We start from the raw sequence: 13700 nt of genomic DNA, 5'->3' as shown, positions 1-13700 counted from the left end.
ATGTAGTAATGTGAGTTAGGAATATGAGTTTTTAAAACTAGTATCATTTATTTGGAAGAAATTTCTAATTGAATTAAGTGAAAAGCTAGACATAACTTATCCAATCTCACAATAAGTAAGCATGGAAAATCGTACTAAATATGGGAACCACAATGATAGTTTGTTTGTTTGACTCATTAGAGGTATGATCTTACCACTTAAATCAATTTAAAGAAAATACTTAGAATTACTTTCTATATTCGTAAATCCATGATGTGCCCATGTAAGTCCACAAGCCATATGCATGTTCATACAATATTCCTTGACATCTCTGCATGGGGAGTCTCTAGCCTCTATATAGGCCTCATACATACAATACCATGGGTCATTACCATGGTTCCCCCAATACCATCTATCTAATACAATGGGCTTATTACATTATTGCTAACTACTTGTGGTCCCTTACATGATACAGGTTAACCACTTTATTTATTACTATGGCCCATCCCATTATTACATTATTCCCTTGGGTACCTCCCTTTGTATCCCATACTAACCCCCCTAGGTATATTACATTCTTGTTATAAACCTAACCTGCAAATATATGAAATGATACCAATATACCCAATAACTGTAAATAATCACCAAAAATAACCAGATCTGAATATAGATAGAAATGCTTCTTTATTGATCAAAACCCTTAAGTTAAGGCAACACCATACATTCACTCCTTAAGCAATGAGAGCACTCCACAAGCCATATGCATGTTCATACAATATTCCTTGAAATCTTTCCTTGGGGAGTCTCTAGCCTTTATATAGGCCTCATACATACAATACCATGAGTCATTACCATGGTTCCCCCAATACCATCTATCTAATACAATGGGCTTATTAAATTATTGCTAACTACTCGTGGTCCCTTACATGATACGGGTTAACCACTTTATTTATTACTATGGCCCATCCCATTATTACATTATTCCCTTAGGTACCTCCCTTTGTACCCCATACTAACCCCCCAAGGAATACTACATTTCACCCACCTTAAGCATGTTTCATCCCCGAAACATAAGAAGAACACAAATAATAAGATTTACTCAAACGAGTAGTCCACTGGTACCATGCACGTGCATCTAGCCATCCAAGAGAAAGGTGAACCCTCGATCTAGTTGGTGCCTCACTCGCTTGAGATGGAAGTTGATTCTGGTAGCTCTTTTGTGTTGATGTGTAGTGGGTGGATCATCACCCCTCTCTATTTTTCATGGCGGGGTTGTTGTCCTTGTGGCTAATTTGTTGCCATCATGTTGGTTGTTTTCTTGCTGGGGTGATGAGGGTGGTGATATGCTGAAGTTTTAACCAATGCTGTATCTTTCTTTAATTGACCACCTAATGGACAGTGATTGGTATCTGTTACATGTTGTGGCATCTAATGTTGTTGCTTATATTCCAATATTACTTCAACTACAGATTCCTCATCTGATGTATGTGTACCTGTAACATTTTTTTATTCAACCTCCTTGGACTCTACCTGTTTTTCTGGTACCTGGTTTGAGGTTTGTGTTTGGTTGTCAACCATCAAGGGCTCATCATGTGATGTGTCAGTCCCTGGAACATATTTTGCTTCAACCTCCTTGGACTCTACCTGTTTATTGATGGAAATATCCTGCAATGTAATTTTATTCTTTTTATACTAGAGCTTCAGGAATTTCTTTTGCACATTAATATTGATAGTACCCACATATTCCATCCAAGGATATCCCAAAAAAAAATCCATGTTATCCATATATAAAGTATAAAAATCAAAATGCGACACATACTTGTCCATATAAAGCTTCAAATCTTTATAAACTTGAACTTCCTCATTATCAACCTGTGTGTTTTCAATGTGTTTTGTTGAAACTTGCAATTTTTTTGCCAAATTAACATTGATAAAATTATGTTTGCAGCTAGGATTTATAGACACAATGATCTTCTCCTTCTAAATCAATCCATGAACCTGTAATAAGGAGATACCATCATAAAATAACCCTTTAGGTTTCTTAGTTTTCTTATTTCATGTAAAAAATAAAATCTTTGCTAGATTTTTTGGTTTCCTTCTTTCCAGTATGAGACCATTTTTCCAACAATAGTTTTTCAATTTCATCAGCACGACATAACTTTAGAATCTCACCATCATGTGAGTTTCATCATATAGGAGCCTCATCTTTCAAATAATACTTTATTTTGTCCTTCCAACACCCTGGGAAGTAAAACTTATGCAATGATATAAAATTTTCAATAGTCAGCCCACCATTTTTTCTAAAAAGAACATCTTACTAAATGACATGAAGAGGGTTTTGAAAAAAATCACTTGGCGAAAATTTAAAGTGGCCACAGTTCGGTCAATATTGCTTAGAATCTTTATTATGACCTGTTTTTGGAAATGGAAAGACCATTTTGTAACTTCACATATGATAGAAATTCCAATCTAGGCAATGGAATTTCAAATTCATGCTGCAACTGTTCCGCTATCACAAAAATTTCTTAAAAAAGAGCTGATTTTAAATCATTGATATCTCCCTCATCTAGACTCCAATTCGAGTGATTTTTTATTGAAATGGGTATCTTTTTCGCAAAGAACCCAAATCTGCAATTATATTCTATAAATTTTGCACCAAAATGTACATATCTCATCTGCAAACTCACTGCTGTGAAAAATGTCTACAAACGAGTTGATTTTTAAATCAACGATATCTCTCTCATCTAGACTTTGATTCTGCTGATTTTTTTTTTCAAATCAGGTGTTTTTTTAAAAGAACCCAGATCGGTAATTATATTCTGCAAATTTTGTACCATAGAATATAGATTTGATCTGCAAACTTGTTGCCCCAAAACATTTCTGCAACACAACTGATTTTTAAATCAGCGATATCTCCCTCATATGGAGTCCGATTCGGTCGATTTTTTTTTTTGAAATTGGGTATATTTTTGCAAATAACCCAAATATACAATTATATTATGCAAATTTTGCACCAGAACTTATAGATATGATCTGCAAACTCGCCGCCCCAAACATTTCATGCAAAAAAATCTCCACTTTGCCCAAGAAAGTGCTCTGATACAACTTGTTATAAGTCTAACCTGCAAATATATGAAATGATACTAATATACCCAATAACTGTAAATAATCACAAAAAATAACCAGATGTGAATATATATAGAAATGTTTCTTTGTTGATCAAAACCCTTAAGCTAGGGCAACACCATACATTCACTCCTTAAGTAAGGAGAACACTCCACAAGCCATATGCTTGTTGATACAATATTCCTTGACATCTCTCCATGGGGAGTTTCTAGCCTCAATATAGGCCTCATACATATAATACCATGGATAATTACCATGGTTCCCTCAATACCATCAATTTAATACAATGGACTTATTAGATTATTGCTAACTACTTGTGGTCCCTTACATGATACGGGTTAACCATTCTATTTATTACTATGGCCCATCTCATTAGTACATTATTCCCTTGGGTACCTCCCTCTATACCCTATACCAACCCCCTTAGGTATACTACAGGTAGATAATGTGGCATGTGTCCCCACCCTGTCATTGAATGAAATTACTGGTCCCTAGAAGCATCACTTGTTAACTAGAGGGGGGCCGCTTAATTGTTGATTTTACCCAAAATCCATCTGCAAAGATTAATTGTCCAGTTGAGTTGGGTAGCCCTCCCCGCACCCTCCCTATTTCAAAACCATTAAAAGTGGGTTGATCAAAATGGCTGAATGGTTTCATTGGACATTGGAAAAAATTCGAAATACAAATTCCACAAAGGTGGCAATGCATGATGGAAAAACAACACGTAGGTGGAATGGACACATCACCTTTGCATTTTAATCCCAAAGGATTTTAAAGGAGCCCATGCTGGACAAGTGACTAGATGAGTAGAGAATAAGTGGAAGCACAGATCAGTCTCAAACAAAGAAAATGACCCTAAGTTGAGCCTTTAAGCTAGTCAAGTCTTCAAGCTAGTTGGTCCTTCGAGCTAGTGAAGTCTCTAGGCTAGTTAGGGCAAATGCAGGCACATAACAGGAAAGATAATTGACCCCTAATCTCCCAACGAACATTGAAAGGCACACTCAGGGATGGTTACATAAAGGTTCTCATGTATTGAATGGCCAACAACACACACAGACAAATAAATCAAAGTTTTGGAGCTTTTGGCCTACGAGATTATTCAAAAGTCCATGTGCTTAGCACTTAGGGCGTTTGATATATTTAGTGTAAACCATTATAGGTTCACACATATAAAAGGCTTAGGCGTAAGTGCTTAGAACTAGGGGGTTATAAAGAAATAGGCATATGTGGATTTTTAAAAGTATGAATGCATCGAAATCTAACTTGGAACCATTTGCCATATCTGGTAGGGTCTTCCATATATGGAGTTCCCCACACCTATGATTAATGGGGCTTGAACAGATCAACAACTAGTTTGCCATAGAATTCCATAGTTAGAGAAATTTTCCATATTTGGCAGCCGACTAAAGATAGAGCTACAATAAAACCGTTACCAAAACCTATAACCTTATAATTGTTAAAATAAGAAAGTTGACTCAGTGATTGACTCTAGACATGAAAGAAGGACATAGAATTGAATTGTCTAACTCAATCAGAATGGATAATTCCTGAGTTCCCCTCATTCCATGATGAATTCAATAATAAAAGAGCCCACAAAGTAACGAATATTTGACCACAGCTCGGTGATCGATCTTTAAGTATATTATGATCCCTATGAGCCTTAAAGAGAGGTAATGGAGAGTCACTCTGATGTTCAGATATTTATTAAGAAAAAATTAATTTAGGGGTTCCTTTAGTGTGCAGGTGGAATGACATTTAATTATAATCATGGAAAAGATGTCCAAATTCCATTCTCTAATTTAATACAATTATGGTGGCTGAGAAAGATGATAGAGTAGGATGGTGAGCCATACTAGGGTACACTCTCGAGTATTGAGAAGGTGACAAATTAGCCTATTTCGATGGTTGTGTTGTTGAACAAAACACATGATTCCAGTGTGAAATTTGTGGGGGGAGGTTGAAACATAGTCATGGGTGGAGTGGAAGGCAATAGTGGTTGAGGAAGAGTTCTATGATAATATGTATAACAGAGTGGTGAGTGAGTGTGTTGTGGAGCAATTATGAGAAAATTTGTATGCTTGTGGAGTAGATAGGGGTTATTAACCAAATATTTATTGAATAAACAATAATGATACAACAACCATTTAACACACATAATAATAAGGATATATACTCATCAAAAGCAAGAGGAACTTAGTTGTTATTAACCATATGAAATATCCAACCAAGTGAGGGACTTCTATGTACCACCTAACCATAGATTGGGCTAAACCAAATATTTATTTCATCCAGTCACCCCTGTACCATATTCCAAGCATGAATGTGGGATCTCGTGGGATAAACCAATCCATAAGCAAGTAAGGGAATCCATAGATTAAACCACCTCCACCCTCACCATATTATGATCTCACTTAAACCGGTCCTGAGATCACAAAACCAAATTGAGCTTAGATGCCTCAAAATTCCTTCACCATCCCTTGAGGAATTTCACTGTCTCCACCCACCTGTTGAGGGATTCCTGTAGAAAACAATCCACACCCCCAATGCTTGGGATTTTCCTCAGATGACCTCACTTTGATCCAAAACCTTTCAAAAATCCAAAGTTCAAGCAATAATGAATCCCATCACACTATGGCTATCCAGAAATGGCAAGGAAAGGCTAAAACCCTTTTTAAAACCCAAAAAAATCCATGCCATCAACAAAAATGAAACCAAGTACACACATGTATATGCCATGCATGCAAAAACCAACTACGAAACCATACATACAATCTATAGCACCCCCATGACACATCTATCCAGGTAATTGTCCAACCGGGGTAAATAGGTGACAAGAGACTACTGTGATTGGATTCTACCTCCTATGTGAGCTTAAGGAAGTCGAATCAATTGAAAGATAACATACATACCTTCCACATCAACCACATGACTCCTAGGAACCACCCCAACCATTTAGGTAGCTATCCCCTAGGTCACATTGAAGTTTTTTACCACTTGACCTCTGGATGCTCTAATGTTATAGGTCTGATAGTGTCCAGGAGGCTATGGATGCTTTCATGACAAGGCATGCTAGTGTCCAAGGAATATTTTTCTCAGTGTTGTGTTAGTGTCCCTAGGATTTTAGCCACTTTTTCAAGCCGAGATCCTAGGTCACTACCCAAAACTGAATGACACCTTTAGAACAGTAAGATAATAGGAAAACAATGATGCAAAAGTAAATACTTTAACAAGCCCTTAAGCAGACCCCAACTATCCATGGCAGGAATTTCGTGAAACATATCAAAAATATGTAATCTACATGTGTAAACAATAGATTTAAGCATATGGATCTCATACTTATCTGATAATTGGTAAGAACCATTGTTCCCTCATATCATTCACTGTATTATTATCTATTAGGTCATAGAGACATTAACCATTCATTTACCAATCGAAACATGAGGAGAGCCATACATCATCACTGTCATAATACATGCTAACCAATGTAATGGCAGCAAAAATACCAATGAAATCACAACCATATGATCCACATATAAACCATTATAATACTCATAAATACAAGGAGAAATAACCTCATATTTATGATGCAAAATCACAACCCGGGATGGGACTACCACATTCTAGCTAACCATAGAATGGTTGAGCCAAATATCTCTTCAATCATTCACCCTCATGCCATATTCCAAGCATGAATGTGGGACTCAAACCAAAAGAACCAACCAGGGAATCCTGAGGCTAAACCACCTCCCCCTCATCAATAGAAACCTAGCTTTACTGTAATTAATCCTGGATCACTAGGCCAACACAATGACCATGTAATAACACGATTTACCATCATCTCCACTAGATCACTAAGCCAAATAAGCATGGATTACACTGGATTTCTCTACATACATCATGAGGAATTTTCCTAACTCCTAGTCTCTTAGGCTTTACCGCACTCTGCATCACATCACTAGGCCCTAAAACGAGACCCACACTCCAAGCTTTACCACATATCCCATCCTAGGATTACTAGGCCCAACGAAGAGAAATCCAGCTCTTGGATTTACTATATATCTTGCCATTCACCGGCAAGGATTCCTAGGCTCACCAAGGAAACATAATATTAGCTTTACCGCAACCCATAGTCTAGCTTAGGGGTTACTAGGGTAGTGGCTTTACCATGATCCACAGTCTAGTTCAGGGACCACAAGGCCATGTTCTCTATCATTCTGAGATCCACCTGACTCAAATTCAAATCCATTTGGTAATCCAACTCAACCAAAAAATGAGAACCCCATCACACCATGGCTACCTGGAAATGGCGAGGCTAGGCTAAAAAATTGTCACACCTAGAAAAATCCATCCCATAACAACAAAAGAACCACATGCAATACCATGCATGGAAAAGATGTCAAGAAGAACACACATGAAAACCAATACCTACAAAGAATCATGTTGTACTTGCTTGATCCCACTCTTCCTCTCTTGCTCATTCCTTCCTCTTGCCTTCCTTTCCTTATTTGATTCAATGCAAAACCTGACGAAAATCTTTCCAACTGATCCTTGAAAGCCTTTTTATCAATGAGGACTCTATTTATTTCAATTTCCATTATTTTCCTTCATTTTCCTCCTCATGTGCAACTTGTGACCTTTCACCTTCCTTTTCTCCTAATTTACATTATTTTCATAAATAAAATGCCAATAAATTCCTCATGCCTTTCCAAAGCCTTTTCCATTGTCGTTACTAATTTCTTTTAGCCATAATAACCTAAATGAACACCCACTAGGATAGTTTTCCCACAATTCAGGTTAGAGTACGTGTCCCATCAATCATGTTCTTATATATTTTTGCCTGAGTTTTTAACCAGGTTTGTTACAAAACCCTCTCCCCTAGGGGAACGCTATCCTTGGTGTTCAATGACACCTAGAACTAACAAGATTGTTCAAAACAAAATATAGTGCCCATGGAGCTTTATAACATAATTTGTTGCACTATTTATAATGGCCATCTGCTAAAACATGACAAACATATTGTTTACTGGAGCTTTATAACACATCTCATTATGGTATTTACAATAATAACCACATATACACACATACACAGTTTCTTCAACCATCAAATAATCATATTGGCTATGGAACTTTATAAATCCAATTCGATACACTACCTACAATGATATGCACATATATACATATGCACATTTTCTCAAGCAGCAAAAAAAAGATACCATACCTACAACTGCAACAAGGGAATCTAGAGGCTCACACCTCCACCCTCAAAGTAATACCAGGATTCACCTCCTTTTGAGGAATTCCATAATACACTGCCAAGGTCAGAACTGCATCCAATGTCCAACACAACTTCTCCTCTCACTAAATAGTTAACGACTCATTGTTCCAGGGTGCACTCCCAATGTGCAACAGATTCCATTTAGCAATGCTAATGACCAAAAAATATATATCCCTTGCCTTCCCTTCTCTCGTACACAGTCCCTCAGGAAATCCAGTCACCCCTTTACGTGTAGTCACTCACCTTCAAAGTTCCCCAACATCCCCTATCCTGACGATCCATCCCTTGGCAAGGCCTCCTGGCGTCGAGAGGTTAACCATGATGGCATATACCTACCTCAAGACTATCATACTTCTCATAGCATGCTTATGGTAATGAATGGACACTATTGGGTACGAATGTCCCATAATGGCCCTACTCTTGAAGTGTTTTAGCAGCATAATGCTTCCTGTTTCACTTCCTTTCATTGAAATTTCTAATTCTTGTAGTCAATTTCAACCACCCAACCGGGAATTTCATGCGTCGTGTACCAAACACATAAATTCCATTAGATTAAAATAAATTGAAATAAATTCACATCATACCTCATTGGTAGCTTGGCAATAAGGTACCCTTACAATCCTGTTTACTTCCTGTCACAACAAGTCAAACTAATTGTTTGATCAAATCATCATGAATAAACATATCACATTTCTTTAGCTCAAACTCAACCATTATGAATCACATGCAATCATCATAAACCATAATCATAGATCACATGTAATCATCATAAACCAAAATCATAAATCACATGCATAATAAAATTGAAATAAAATACCGATATTTATCCTTTAATCAATCCTTAGCTTGTACCTTTGTCCCTATTCTGTATGCACACTGAATCATTTCCCACACCCTCCAAACACCCAATGCCTTCTCCTCAACCATGTGCACATACACATAGTGTGCATTGCACACATACAACCACACATGGCATACAACACCATGCAATACATGCACCTACACCTGACCTACAACTCATACGCCTACACCCAGGGTACAACACAACACATACATACACCTACAACCAAGGTACAACACAACACATACATATACCTACACCTGATGTATAACACAATACATCCATCTATACCTGATGTACAACACTACATAATACATGTAGCTACACCTGGCGTACAACACAACACAATACATCTATACTTGGTGTATAACACCACACAATACATGTATCTATACATGGCATACAACACAACACATTACATGTCACGATACCACAACTACATAATGCACATACATAGTACTGCATGTACACAACACAACATGTACTACATGCACACAATACCACATGTGCACTAGTGCCATATGCACAACACATACACAGTACCACCTATACAAAGCACCACTTTCACACAATGTGCATAACATCACATGTACACGACACCACTTACGCAACATGTACACAACACCACATGTACATTGTACCACCTATATGATGTGTACACAATACCACATATACATAGTACCACATGCAGTGATGACATGTACATGACACCACATGTACAGAACATCACATGCACATGATGTACACGTCACCACATGCTCATAGCACCACTTGTAGAATGATGCACACAACTGTTACAAATCCATTTGGGCATATCAACCCCAACTTATAGATCAGTGTTATTAGGGCTCAACAACCCCTAATATAGTTGTTACATGCCCTAAAGAAGATAGTCATAAGAATGCCTTACTCCCAAAGAAGTTCCATCACATAAAACATCCAAAAAGTGCCCCTAAGGAGATCAGCATGGGAAGCCTTCTATTAGGCTGCAATGCATTGCAGGAACTACACTGACTAAGTGTTATGCAACACATTTAGTCCCTCTTTAGCCTACGATGAGTGAACATGGGAAAATTTCCATGACGGTTTGAAGATTCCTTATCCACAAGAAGCCTCTAGAAATTTCTCAAGTGCCACCTGCCTCTTTGAGTTCGCCCTTAGATGACAAAGAGAATTGGGAAACATCATCCAATCCCCTCTTTCATGGAACCAATTTCTAAAAATAGAAAGGCATTCATCATCATCATTGATGACAAAACCTCCTTCACTTATCTATAAATAGATCACTCATCGAAGAGATCTAAAGGCTAAAATATACTGAGTTGCAAGGAGATGCTGGTGGTATGATATTAGGATTGAGTGAAAGTATTGTGATACTGTTGGAATGTTATGCTTTTCACGAGGTGAAGAAGGATTGAATTGGAAGGATGATGCTGGATCAAACTCGCACTGGTTGTAATCTTTCCTCTTATCAATAAATCTTTCGATATTTTTCCCTTATGTTTGTGTTTATGTTAAATGCATTCATGTGTATATCATGCTTTCAACTTTGTGCTATTTATGAACAATAGATCATTATGCTTTGATGGGTTCTTGTTTCTGTAAGTTGTGCAGGTACTTCTCAAGTGATTTAAGTACATGAAGGAGTAGCGAAATCGATCAAGGGAGATAGGAACAAGCGGAAGTTACAAGTAGATTCTCTGTCTCTTATCTTATCTGTTGTTTATAGGAAAAATTAAGATTGCTTTGGTTGTTGTTTCTAGACCAGCTACTAGGTCTAGAGGGTTAGGCATTTGTAGAATCACTAAATATTCCCGAAAAAAAGTGGTGACTCCACTGGGGAGTGTTTTCCCTTTTTAGTAGCTAAGTAGCCTCTTAGAACATTCCAATACATTACACGTACTGTCATTTATTGAGTTCAAGTCTAAACTCACTCAAAATTGAATCAAGTTTGAGCCAAAAACGCCTTTAGAATCTCTGAATGTAATCAGTGCACTGTCTCTAACTGATGCCTGCTATGAATTGCACTTCCCGCATGGATACAGTGCTATGCATCACACTGTCTATCACCACAGGCTATGCTGATCTCTTGACGATCAGTTTTCCCATCTAGGAGCTGAAGTTTCTATCAATTTTCAGCTTTGATTGAATTGCTTGTTGAATATGAATGATGTCTCATCTCTGAAACCAGTGTTCATCTCTTTAATTTGGCCTTGTTAGACTAGGATTGGTGAATGTTTTTATGTATTTGTTTTTTCATTTGCAATCCATTGTCGAAAAGTAGTGTCGATCGATTGTCGTATTGATAGAAAAGTGTCATAAAATCATTATTTTCTTCAAAAAGTGAAGTGTCGTAAAATCCTCCTTCATAGATAGTCGATCGATCTATTTTGTGCATTTGATTTGATTTTCATTAAAAGTGTCAAAAAGCTTCATTTATTCCAAAATTGAAAGTGTCGTACAAGTCTTCCTCCCTCTTTGAAAGAAATTGTTGCAATTGCCATTTTTTATGAAAGAGTTATGAAGCGTTTATGCATTTAGTTTTTCTTATTGCATCATTCACATTAAGAGAAACTTAAAATAAATACATGCGTTTGCATTTTAGAGTTGCAGTTTGTGTGCTAAAAGGAATGGTTTATGGAATTGCATTAGTTTGTGCTCTTTGTTGTTTGTTCAAAAAGTACTTCTATGCTCTATCCCTCATAGTTAGGATTTTCATTATTGAAATCATGTGAAAAGAGTGCTTATCATTCTAGTTGCATTCTTAGGAATTTTAGAACATATTTCATGGTGAACCTTCAAAGGAAAATTTCTAAGCAAGATCAACTTAAAATAAACATCAATTACTCCAGCAACGCTTTGGAACTCAATGAAGAACATCTAGAGGTCTAGGCTAGAGACGTGTTCCGGTGTCTTTAAACCTAGTGGTTTTTGTTTTGACTGAAGGTTGGGTGATTCCTCCTCTTTAATCCAATAAGTGCTAGTACGGACTTGTGCTGCTTGTACCATTGCGTATATAGTGGGAGACCCCAATAGATTGAAATCCTTTATCCCTAGGAAGTTGAGTTTTCTGCCTTACCGATTGCAATGCACTAAACACAACATTTGGGAAGATTGACTGTCGTATGTAAAGTCCTTGGTAATTTTATTTTCATTTTTCACCAAGGTGTATATTCGAGTTTTGCAATTTGTCTGGGAAACCCTCTTGTCTAGAGTCTCCAGAGCAGTCACTTTCATTCCTTTTCGACTCTTTAAAAGTAAAATGATCATCTGAGCACTTTTCCTTTCAGGCTCATTAAAAATCGAAGGCGACTAGAGTCATCTTATGATTTTTCTCAACTCTTTAAAACTAAAAAAGCAAATTTGTGTTCTAGTGTCGTAAAATTAATTGATCACCAATAACATCCTTATTCCTTAGTTGAGTTTAAGTTGATAAAGTAATCCACAATCGTGGAGGAAACTCAACCCAAATCCCATCATTCGCGGAGAACAACGAGTCAACCTCCTTTGCCTCTCGAAGCGACACCAATTCGGACAAAGCAGTCCCATTTAACTGATTCTAGTACATCAAGAACTCCTAGTTCTTCATCTAGGTTGTTTGAAACATTTGTTTCAACAGCTTCAGAGACTCCAGTTACTCCAATTATTTTTGGTACATTCGTTCCTGGACATTGTCACTGATCCTAGTGTAGTAACAACCGCGGTTATCCAACAACAAGTTTATACTCAATTTGAAATTGTTCAACTAGAAAGTACTTCTGAACCTGAAACAACTCCTTCAGGAGTTGGTCCGGAATCTATCCCAGTTCAAATAGAAGTTACATCTGAACCAAAAGTTGTTCAGGCACCTACCTTTGAAATTTTTGTTCATTTACCTAAACATTTGGACATTGAATTTCAACATCCAAAAGTTGTTACCCCTCCGACATTAGTCACTATTGAAATTACACTTTCAACAACACCAGAAATCTTTTACGGACCTGATGGTCAACCTCTTCCACCAGATTTGATTGCCATAGAAGAGATAGTAGAGGATTCCACACCTAGAACCCTGTTTCATTTTGGAACTCGGATTAATCTTTATCCTTCTACTCCTGATTACTTTTCTTCATCTGATATTGCTCATTTTCAAGTTCCCATCGAATCTTTAGGACAAATTTTGGGCCAGTTAACTATGGTTGAACAACCGTCAACATCCAGGACTATATCTTTTGATGCAGCTGTAGTAGAATCTTATGTTGTAACACCTTAGATGTTTTCTTCTATGCTTTATCGTCGTGGTGTTGATACAATCTTACGTAGGTGCCTTACACATGAGAAGGCCGGGAAAGATTTGAATGAATTTCATTCAGGTGCTTGTGGGGGGCATTTATCTGGTTACACAACTGCACAAAAAATTATACGAGCAGGTTACTTCTGGCCATCCATATTCAAAGATTGCATTCTTGCTGTCCGAAGTTGCCATGCTTGCTAGATTTT

The sequence above is a fragment of the Pinus tabuliformis genome, chromosome 7, assembly GCF_031772625.1.
Source record: "Pinus tabuliformis cultivar Carrire ecotype Pingquan chromosome 7, CPIR1, whole genome shotgun sequence".
Classification (NCBI taxonomy): domain Eukaryota; kingdom Viridiplantae; phylum Streptophyta; class Pinopsida; order Pinales; family Pinaceae; genus Pinus; species Pinus tabuliformis.
The sequence above is the reverse complement of the archived record's forward strand: the minus strand, read 5'-3'. Positions refer to the sequence as shown.